Source organism: Myotis yumanensis, unplaced genomic scaffold (genome assembly GCF_028538775.1).
Source record: "Myotis yumanensis isolate MYYU_CA2020_CCGP unplaced genomic scaffold, mMyoYum1.0.hap1 SCAF_12, whole genome shotgun sequence".
NCBI classification, from domain to species: Eukaryota; Metazoa; Chordata; class Mammalia; order Chiroptera; family Vespertilionidae; genus Myotis; species Myotis yumanensis.
Window position 1 is genome coordinate 1,953,467 of NW_027223763.1, and position 8,128 is coordinate 1,961,594.

At 65.2% G+C, this 8,128-nt stretch overlaps 1 long non-coding RNA gene across 1 annotated transcript; it reads left to right on the top strand.

The window, feature by feature from the left end:
* Nucleotides 1-3,253: 3,253 nt before the first annotated feature.
* Nucleotides 3,254-4,149, top strand: LOC139020362 (uncharacterized). The gene is made up of 3 exons (XR_011473302.1): nt 3,254-3,513; nt 3,629-3,793; nt 4,066-4,149. It is a non-coding gene; the product is annotated as an uncharacterized lncRNA (long non-coding RNA).
* The last annotated feature ends 3,979 nt before the right edge of the window (nt 4,150-8,128 follow it).

The window sequence follows — 8,128 nt, forward strand, 5'->3', positions numbered from 1 at the left end:
GGAGGGGAGGAGGGGAGGTGGGGGAAGGTGGGAGGTGGGGAGGTGGGGGAAGGTGGGGGAGGTGGGGAGGTGGGGAGGTGGGGAGGTGGGGAGGTGGGGAGGTGGGGGAAGGTGGGAGGTGGGGAGGTGGGGGAAGGTGGGAGGTGGGGAGGTGGGGAGGTGGGAGGTGGGGAGGTGGGGAGGTGGGGAGGTGGGGAGGAGGTGGGGAGGTGGGGTGGTGGGGAGGTGGGGGAGGTGGGGAGGAGGGGAGGTGGGGAGGTGGGGAGGTGGGGGAGGAGGGGAGGTGGGGAGGTGGGGAGGTGGGGAGGAGGGGAGGTGGGGAGGTGGGGAGGTGGGGAGGAGGGGAGGAGGGGAGGTGGGAGGTGGGGAGGTGGGAGGAGGGGAGGAGGGGAGGTGGGGAGGTGGGAGGTGGGAGGAGGGGAGGAGGGGAGGTGGGGAGGTGGGGAGGTGGGGAGGAGGGGGAGGTGGGGAGGGTGGGGAGGTGGGGAGGTGGGGAGGAGGGGAGGAGGGGAGGTGGGAGGTGGGGAGGTGGGAGGAGGGGAGGAGGGGAGGTGGGGGAGGTGGGGAGGTGGGGGAGGTGGGGGAGGTGGGGAGGAGGGGAGGTGGGGAGGTGGGGAGGAGGGGAGGTGGGGAGGTGGGGAGGTGGGGAGGAGGGGAGGAGGGGAGGTGGGGGAGGTGGGGAGGTGGGGAGGTGGGGAGGTGGGGAGGAGGGGAGGAGGGGAGGTGGGAGGTGGGGAGGTGGGAGGAGGGGAGGAGGGGAGGTGGGGAGGTGGGGGAAGGTGGGAGGTGGTGGTGGTGGGGAGGTGGGGAGGTGGGAGGTGAGGGAAGGTGGGGAGGAGGGGAGGTGGGGAGGTGGGGAGGTGGGGAGGAGGGGAGGTGGGGAGGTGGGGAGGAGGGAGGTGGGGAGGTGGGGAGGAGGGGAGGTGGGGAGGTGGGGAGGAGGGGAGGTGGGGAGGTGGGGAGGTGGGGAGGTGGGGAGGAGGGGAGGTGGGGAGGTGGGGAGGAGGGGAGGGTGGGGAGGTGGGGAGGAGGGGAGGTGGGGAGGTGGGGAGGTGGGGAGGTGGGGAGGTGGGGAGGAGGGGAGGTGGGGAGGTGGGGAGGTGGGGAGGTGGGGAGGTGGGGAGGAGGGGAGGTGGGGAGGTGGGGAGGTGGGGAGGTGGGAGGTGGGGAGGAGGGGAGGTGGGGAGGTGGGGAGGAGGGGAGGTGGGGAGGTGGGGAGGAGGGGAGGTGGGGAGGTGGGGAGGAGGGGAGGTGGGGAGGTGGGGAGGTGGGGAGGTGGGGAGGTGGGGAGGAGGGGAGGTGGGGAGGTGGGGAGGAGGGGAGGGGGAGGTGGGGAGGGGGGAGGGGAGGTGGGGAGGTGGGGGAGGTGGGGAGGTGGGGAGGTGGGGAGGAGGGGAGGTGGGGAGGTGGGGAGGAGGGGAGGTGGGGAGGTGGGGGAGGAGGGGAGTGGGGAGGTGGGGAGGGAGGGGAGGAGGGGAGGTGGGGGAGGTGGGAGGGGAGGTGGTAGGTGGTGGGGAGTGTGGGGAGGTGGGAGGTGAGGGAAGGTGGGGAGGGAGGTGGGAGGTGGGAGGTGGGAGGTGGGGAGGTGGGAGGTGGGAGGAGGGGAGGTGGGGGAGGTGGGGCGAGGTGGTGGTGTGTGGAAACCATCATGCTGATATTTTTTTAATCCTCACCTGAGATATTTTTTAATCCTCCTGAGGTTTTTTTCCTTGATCTGTGGAAGGGAGGCGGGAAAGAGAGAAACATGGACATGAGAGAGACACATCAATTGGTTGCCTCCTGCAGGAGCCCCAACCGGGGCCAGGGATCGAACCTGCAACCGAGGTGCATGCCCTTGACCGGGAATCGAACCAGCGACCCTTTGATGTGAGGGCCGATGCTCTGCCCACGGAGCCCAACCGGCCAGGGCCCTGAGAGCCTGGGTTCCTGTCCACAAAGCGGGCGGGGGGTGGCACGGCCTCAGAGCTGCTGGGAGAACACAGGTGTCACTCGCTTGGCACCATCCTCCTTGTCAAACGGGTCCCTTCCCTGCTTCCTGGGACCACGCCCTGCCTGTGCCCCACTCGCCCTGCGGGGCCGCCTGCCTGCAGCCCACGCCCCCCTCAGGGGCCTGGCCCCCACGCTCGGGCCCAGGCACTGCCGCCGGGCTCCCTGCCAATCCCGGGTGGGCATCCCCGCAACGCGCTGGTCTCTGGGCCCCCCATCCCAACCCATGATCATGGAGCCCCAGGCAGGACGCAGAACCTTCTGGAAGGCTCCGAGGGGACCCGCCCTCACTGACAGCCCTGCCGTCGGGCTCCGGCCATGCTCCAGGACCCCTGCCCGGCCAGTCCCGCGGGGCGACCCCTGGAAGCTGCCGATGCAACAGGGCTGGCTGGAAGTGGTATTGATTGAACACAGCCGGGTGGGTGGGGAGTCCTGTGTAACCCACTTCTCCTTAATGGGCCATCCCAGGCGCTCGCGTGTGTATGTTAAAGGAGCTTGAGGACGATTTAATAGCTCATAAAATTTTATAGTCCCAGTTGAAATCAGAGTGATAACTCCGGCCCGCACAGCTATCGTTTGCTAAATGTCTCATCTATTTTTCCCCCCGCTTATTGGAAGGTTAACATCTGCTCTGGATGGGAGGAGAGAAAAGAATGATCTATTTTTCCAGAAGAGAGGTACGCGGTTCCGGCTCTCCCAGCAGCCTCCTCTGTTCTAAAAACACGCTTTTCCTTTAAGCCAGAAGGAGGCTCACTAACCCGGCTGACCCGCCGCCCGTGCTGTGCGCCCAGCAGGCCTCGGCGCCCCTCCGGCGACCGACCGCCAGGCGCTGTGAGCCTATCCAGGCCATGGCCGCGCCCTGGGATCAGCCCGAAGCTGCCGGAGCCCATTAGAGTCACAACCTGGTGATTTATAAAGCACCCACTGTGTGCACGGTCCGGGAGGGGGAGCCACAGAGAATGAGGCCACAAGGTCACGGCCGGTGAGGAGCTTGTCCTCGGAAGCTAGGAGAGTAACGGAGCCCTGCACCCGGGCAGACGGGCGTCCGGGAGGCCGGGCCATCGGCTGGGGCTCAGGGACAGATTCAGAGCCGGGTGCAGCCCGGCCGGCCTGGCTCCGTGGTTGAGCATCAACCCATGAGCCAGGAGGTCACGGCTCCATTCCCCGTCAGGGCACATGCCCCGGGGGCATGCGGGAGGCAGCCGATCAATGATTCCCTTTCATCATTGATGTTTCTCTCTCTCTCTCCCTCTCCCTTCCTCTCTGAAATCAATAAAAATATTTAATTAATAAAAAAAAAAGCAGCAGCAGCAGCAGCTGGGCCCAGCAGAGTCTGGCTGCACATGTACGTCGTGTCGCCACCCCCAGGAGGCTGTCTCCTCGCTGTTCTCTGGGCGTCCCCTCGGTGCCGCATCTCCGTGAGGGTGAGAGGAAACGGGGTCTGTGAGTGCCGGCCGGTGGCTGGTGCTGGGGACACGTCATCAGAAAGAAGGAAACGGAGGAAACCAGTGCAGGGGTTCGTCAAACGTAGGTCACCCCAACACCCAGCGACGCCCCCTCTGTACACGCTCCAAAGGGCGGCAGGGGGGCACCACAAGCCCGCGTTCACCCACGTTCACGCAGCACCGTTCACATCAACCAGGAGGCGCGACCGGCCCTCGGGCCCCCCAGCGGACGGTGGGCGAGCAGTGTGGCCCCTCCACGCGTGGAATGTCACTTGGCCGTGAAAAGGAACGCGGCGCGGACACACGCTACCAGGGGGGTGAACCCCAAAAGCATCACGGAGTGGAGGGAGCCGGCCCGGAAGGTCACGTCGGGTCTGCTTCCATTTGTGCGAACTAAGCGGAACCAGTCGGTCCTTAGAGACGGGGGCTGGTGGGCGGCCGCCAGGGCCGGCCAGGGCTGCCAGGGGCTGGAGGAGGGGGATAGGGTTTCCTTTGGTGATGAAAGATTCTGGAACTGGAGGGAGGCGGTGGTTGCACAACACGGCGAACGTGCTAAGCGCCAGTGCGTTGCATAGTTTAAGAGGGTCAGCTTCGTGGTATGTGAATTTTATCTCCATAAAACTTTTTTGAATAGAAGGAAATTCATGTTGACCATCGTGGTCTACGGGACGCTCACTGGGGCCAGACCCCAGACACTGCACTTCCGTTAGCCCCCCAGCCTGTGAAGGGCGAGTGGCCGGGGTCCCTGGTCTGACCCTGGAAGCCTGGAGCCTGGTGGGTTGGTGCCCAGCAGAGCCTGGACCTGCAGATGGGCGGGGCCAGGCCGGCGGATGGGAGGGGCCAGGCCGGCAGATGGGCGGGGCCAGGCTGGCAGATGGGCGGGGCCAGGCCGGCTGCTGGAAGGGCTAAATCAAACAGGAGATAATTGATGGAGGGGGACAAGTGAAGGACAAGAGCTCGGGCCCAGCACGCTGGCTGTACCTACCCCCGGGGGATCCTACCCTGAGGGCTCAGCTGGGGGACCCATAGGGGTCAGGGCACCCCCCCTCCCCCAGCCGCACCCCCCTCCTAGCTTCTCCCCAATTTTCCATTCCTAACCCCCCCAAGAGGGAACTCAGGTGGGGGGTCTCCGTGCTGTGCCCTCCCAAAGGCCGCCAGGCACACGGGCTGAGGCCACCTTCCCCGCCCGGAGCCACGGAGGAGGCCCCGGCCACCCCGGCACCAGTGAGGTGGGTCCCAGGCTCTCCCGCTGACCCCGCTCTTGCCCACCAGGGAGCAGGGGAAAACACGGCACCCCTGTCTCCCGCACATGGAGGCGCCAGCCTGGTGAGCAACTGACCTCAGGGCCATAGAACCAAGTGGCGCTCGGCGGTTAGGCCGGCGGGACCGACACCCCCTGCCCGGAGGGTTCCCGGTCTCAGGAGTCCACACTGCCCCAGGGGCTCCCGGTCAGCCTCGGACCCGCCTGGGGAGCCGCCCGCAATTGAAACCTCACTTCACTGTCTGGCCGGTGTGGCTCAGCAGTTGAGCGTTGATCTATGAACCAGGAGGTCACCGTTCGATTCCCGGCCGGTCAGGGCACAAGCTCAGGTTCCCCAGTGTGGGGCATGCAGGAGGCAGCCGATCCATGATTCCCTCTCATCATTGATGTTTCTCTCTCTCTCTCTCTCTCCCTCTCCCTTCCTCTCTGAAATCAATAAAAATATTTTTTAAAAAAAAAAAGAATGAAAGGCTTGGCTAGGAGGTCTCGACGCCACCCCCGCCCCCAAAAGAGAGAAGCTGCAGTCAGCCGCCCGTTTGGTCCCCAGAGCTCCCGGGACAGGCCCCTGCGTGTGAACACGGTGCATTGTGGGCCCGACATACTCCGACTGCCGACGGGCGGGAGGGCGAGGGAGGGTGACTGAACATCGGAGAGGAGGCTCTTCCCCAGCCCCCCATTCCGTGGGCCTCCCCGCTTGTGTTCTCCAGGGGACCCAGCACGAAGCTGCTCTTGGTTGATGACTCATAATGTAGATGTCACAGTTCTCCCCTACGACAGCCACAGCGCAGCCCTGCGAGGGAAGACCTACTACGCGCCACAGGCTCTCAAGGAGGGTCTGACGCTCCCACTTTGCAGCTGGGAAAGCCATGATGCCCCCTGGGCAGGTCCGAAGCCGCCCCCCCCCCCCCGCACCTCTCCCCCCCTCCGCCCCCCACCCCTGCCTGTGGGAAGCCCTCTGCAGGTTCCAGGCGTCCGTGCTCGGCCCCTTCCATCAGGGTTAGGCGTTGCTCTGCGTTTCATTTTCAAGTCCGGTTACTTCAGAGGCAAAATGAAAAACGAGCCGCTGCCCCAGCAAATGGAGCAACCCGGCGTGAAATGCAATAACCCCGGCGAGGACTGGGCCGGGGGCAGCCCAGGCCGAGGAAGCAGGCAGGCCTCGGGAAGCTGTCCTGGCGTCCGGAGGGCACGGCGAGGGCTCACCCTGAAGGATGGCGGCACAGCCCGCGCCGGGGAGGGGAGCGGCCGGAGCCTCAAGGACCCCGGTCCCAGCTCTGACTCCGGTCCCAGCCGAGTGCCCAGGGCGGGGGGTGACCTTGCACCTCTGCCCTCAGCTTCCCGGCCGCTAAGGTGGACACCTGGGTGCCCTGGGACATTGAGAACACCGCCTGGCACAGGGGGAGGACTCGGGGACGCTGGTGCCCACCTGCGTGTGAGGTGGACGTGGTGCTGCCGTTACTGAATGACAAGGCGGCTCGGTGCTTTGAAAGGAATGTACAGCCAGCCCGGCGTGGCTCAGTGGTTGAGCATCGACCTATGAACCAGGTCAGGGGTTCACGGTCAGGGCACAGGCCCTGGTTGCGAGCTTGATCCCCGGTGTGGGGCGTGCAGGAGGCAGCCGATCCATGGTTCCCTCTCATCATTGATGTTTCTCTCTCTCCCTCTCCCTTCCTCTCTGAAATCAATAAAATATCTGTATTTTTAAATGAGCCTGCTGTATTTGGTCCAACATTTCATTAACTCACCCCTAATGCCTTGGCAGGGCCCAACCACATGCTTTCTCGGGCCTTTTATGGCCCGCGGGCCGATGTTCCCCACCCCTGCTGCCATGGGAGGTGCTGGGCCTGGCTCCGTGGGGAACTTGCCCACCTGGAAAAGCCACGTCACAGACAGACACACCCTGAGGCGCGGAGGCCCCGCCTCCCCTGAGCCGTCTGCGTTAATTCTATGAACCGGGCTAGACTTCCTGCGGCTGCCGCTGGGGACAGGCCTGGCACTTACACACCGACATCACATGATTTTATTATCGATGGTTCCCCTTTCATTCCTCCTTCACATTCCGGTCGGAACATCATATCGACTATTTTTCAAAATGATGTGTGAGGTTAGTGACACCCCCATGGGATCTGCATTTCAGACGGTAAAGGGAGTGGCACAGGCCAACCAATCAGCCCAGCCCTGCCCCCACGCTGACTCCCCTGGTCTGGGAGGGGAGAGTCCCTGTGTGGCCACATGGGGAGCCTCTGGGCTGCGCCCCCCCTCTTACCTCCTTACCCCCCACCCCTCCCGTTTGGGGGCGCACAGGGTTTGCGCCCGCCCTCGCCCACCCTCGCCCAGCCGCCCAGCCGCCCAGCTGGACGAGAATGAACGGTGTTTCTTTCCCACAGCGATGAACTCCGAGAGGGAGGACGTGGGGCCATGGCCGTTTCTCAGCCCCACGTGTGTGCGAGCCCGTGTCCCCGAGGGAGGCCCGTGGCTCAGGCCGCTGGTGGCTGCACTGGCCGCCCTCCCTCTGCCGCCCGCCCGGCCGCCAGGAGATCACTCAGGCCCTAATACGCGCCTCGGGACAGGCGGCAATTGGAGTGTCCCCGGTGCTTGATGGTGCCGGCGCCGGCGTGGCCGCGGGGACATTAGAGGCGGCGTAATGGCCGCATTCAGCTCCCCTCGCAGCCCCACCGTGACCTTGGGCAGCTTGGAGCCCGTGGCCGTTTTAATGAAAAATCAGGAAAGAAAAGAAAAGAAGAAAAATCAGGAGTGCGGGGCTGGCTGGGGCTGGGGGAGGGCTCTGTGCGCCGCCCGCGTCTGTCCGTCTGTCCCCACTGGCTGCGGGCCACCCTGCCCCCCCATAGGCCCCCCCATGGACGACCCCTCACCGTGGAGCCTGGAGACCCCTAAAGAGACAGAGAGATCCCACCCCCAGGCGTCCTGGGTCCAACCTGCGATGGGGGGTATTTGGAGGCCCCGTGGGAAGGGCGACGGGAGAAACAGTGACAAAGCCCGAGGGTTTGTCCTCACGGCGCCAGGACCAAGGGGCCCTCGCTCACCCAGGCCGGGCAAGGACCGCTCCATCCCCGATGCCCCTCCCACGGCCTCTGTCCCCCAGGCCAGCTCCTGAGTCAGACCGGGAGCCCGGGCTCTGCTGACGGCCAGCCCCCGTGTGGCCTCACCCCTCTGAGCCTCAGTCTCCTCGTCTGTGAAATGGGTGCCCCGGCCGCAGGTCGCGGTTTATGTTTCTGTGTGACAAGAGGAATGGAACAGTAGGTACCAGGCCTGACCCTGGACAGGCCCCGTGACCGGGAGCTGTGAGCAGTGACATCATCGTGTGGGCTCAGCCCCCACGCGCCCCCCCACCATCGGGGATGAGCCGCCCAAGCTCCCTTCCTGAAGCAGCTCCGCTCACCCTGCTCCTCTGCTAAAAACTGCCGAGACCCCTGCCCAC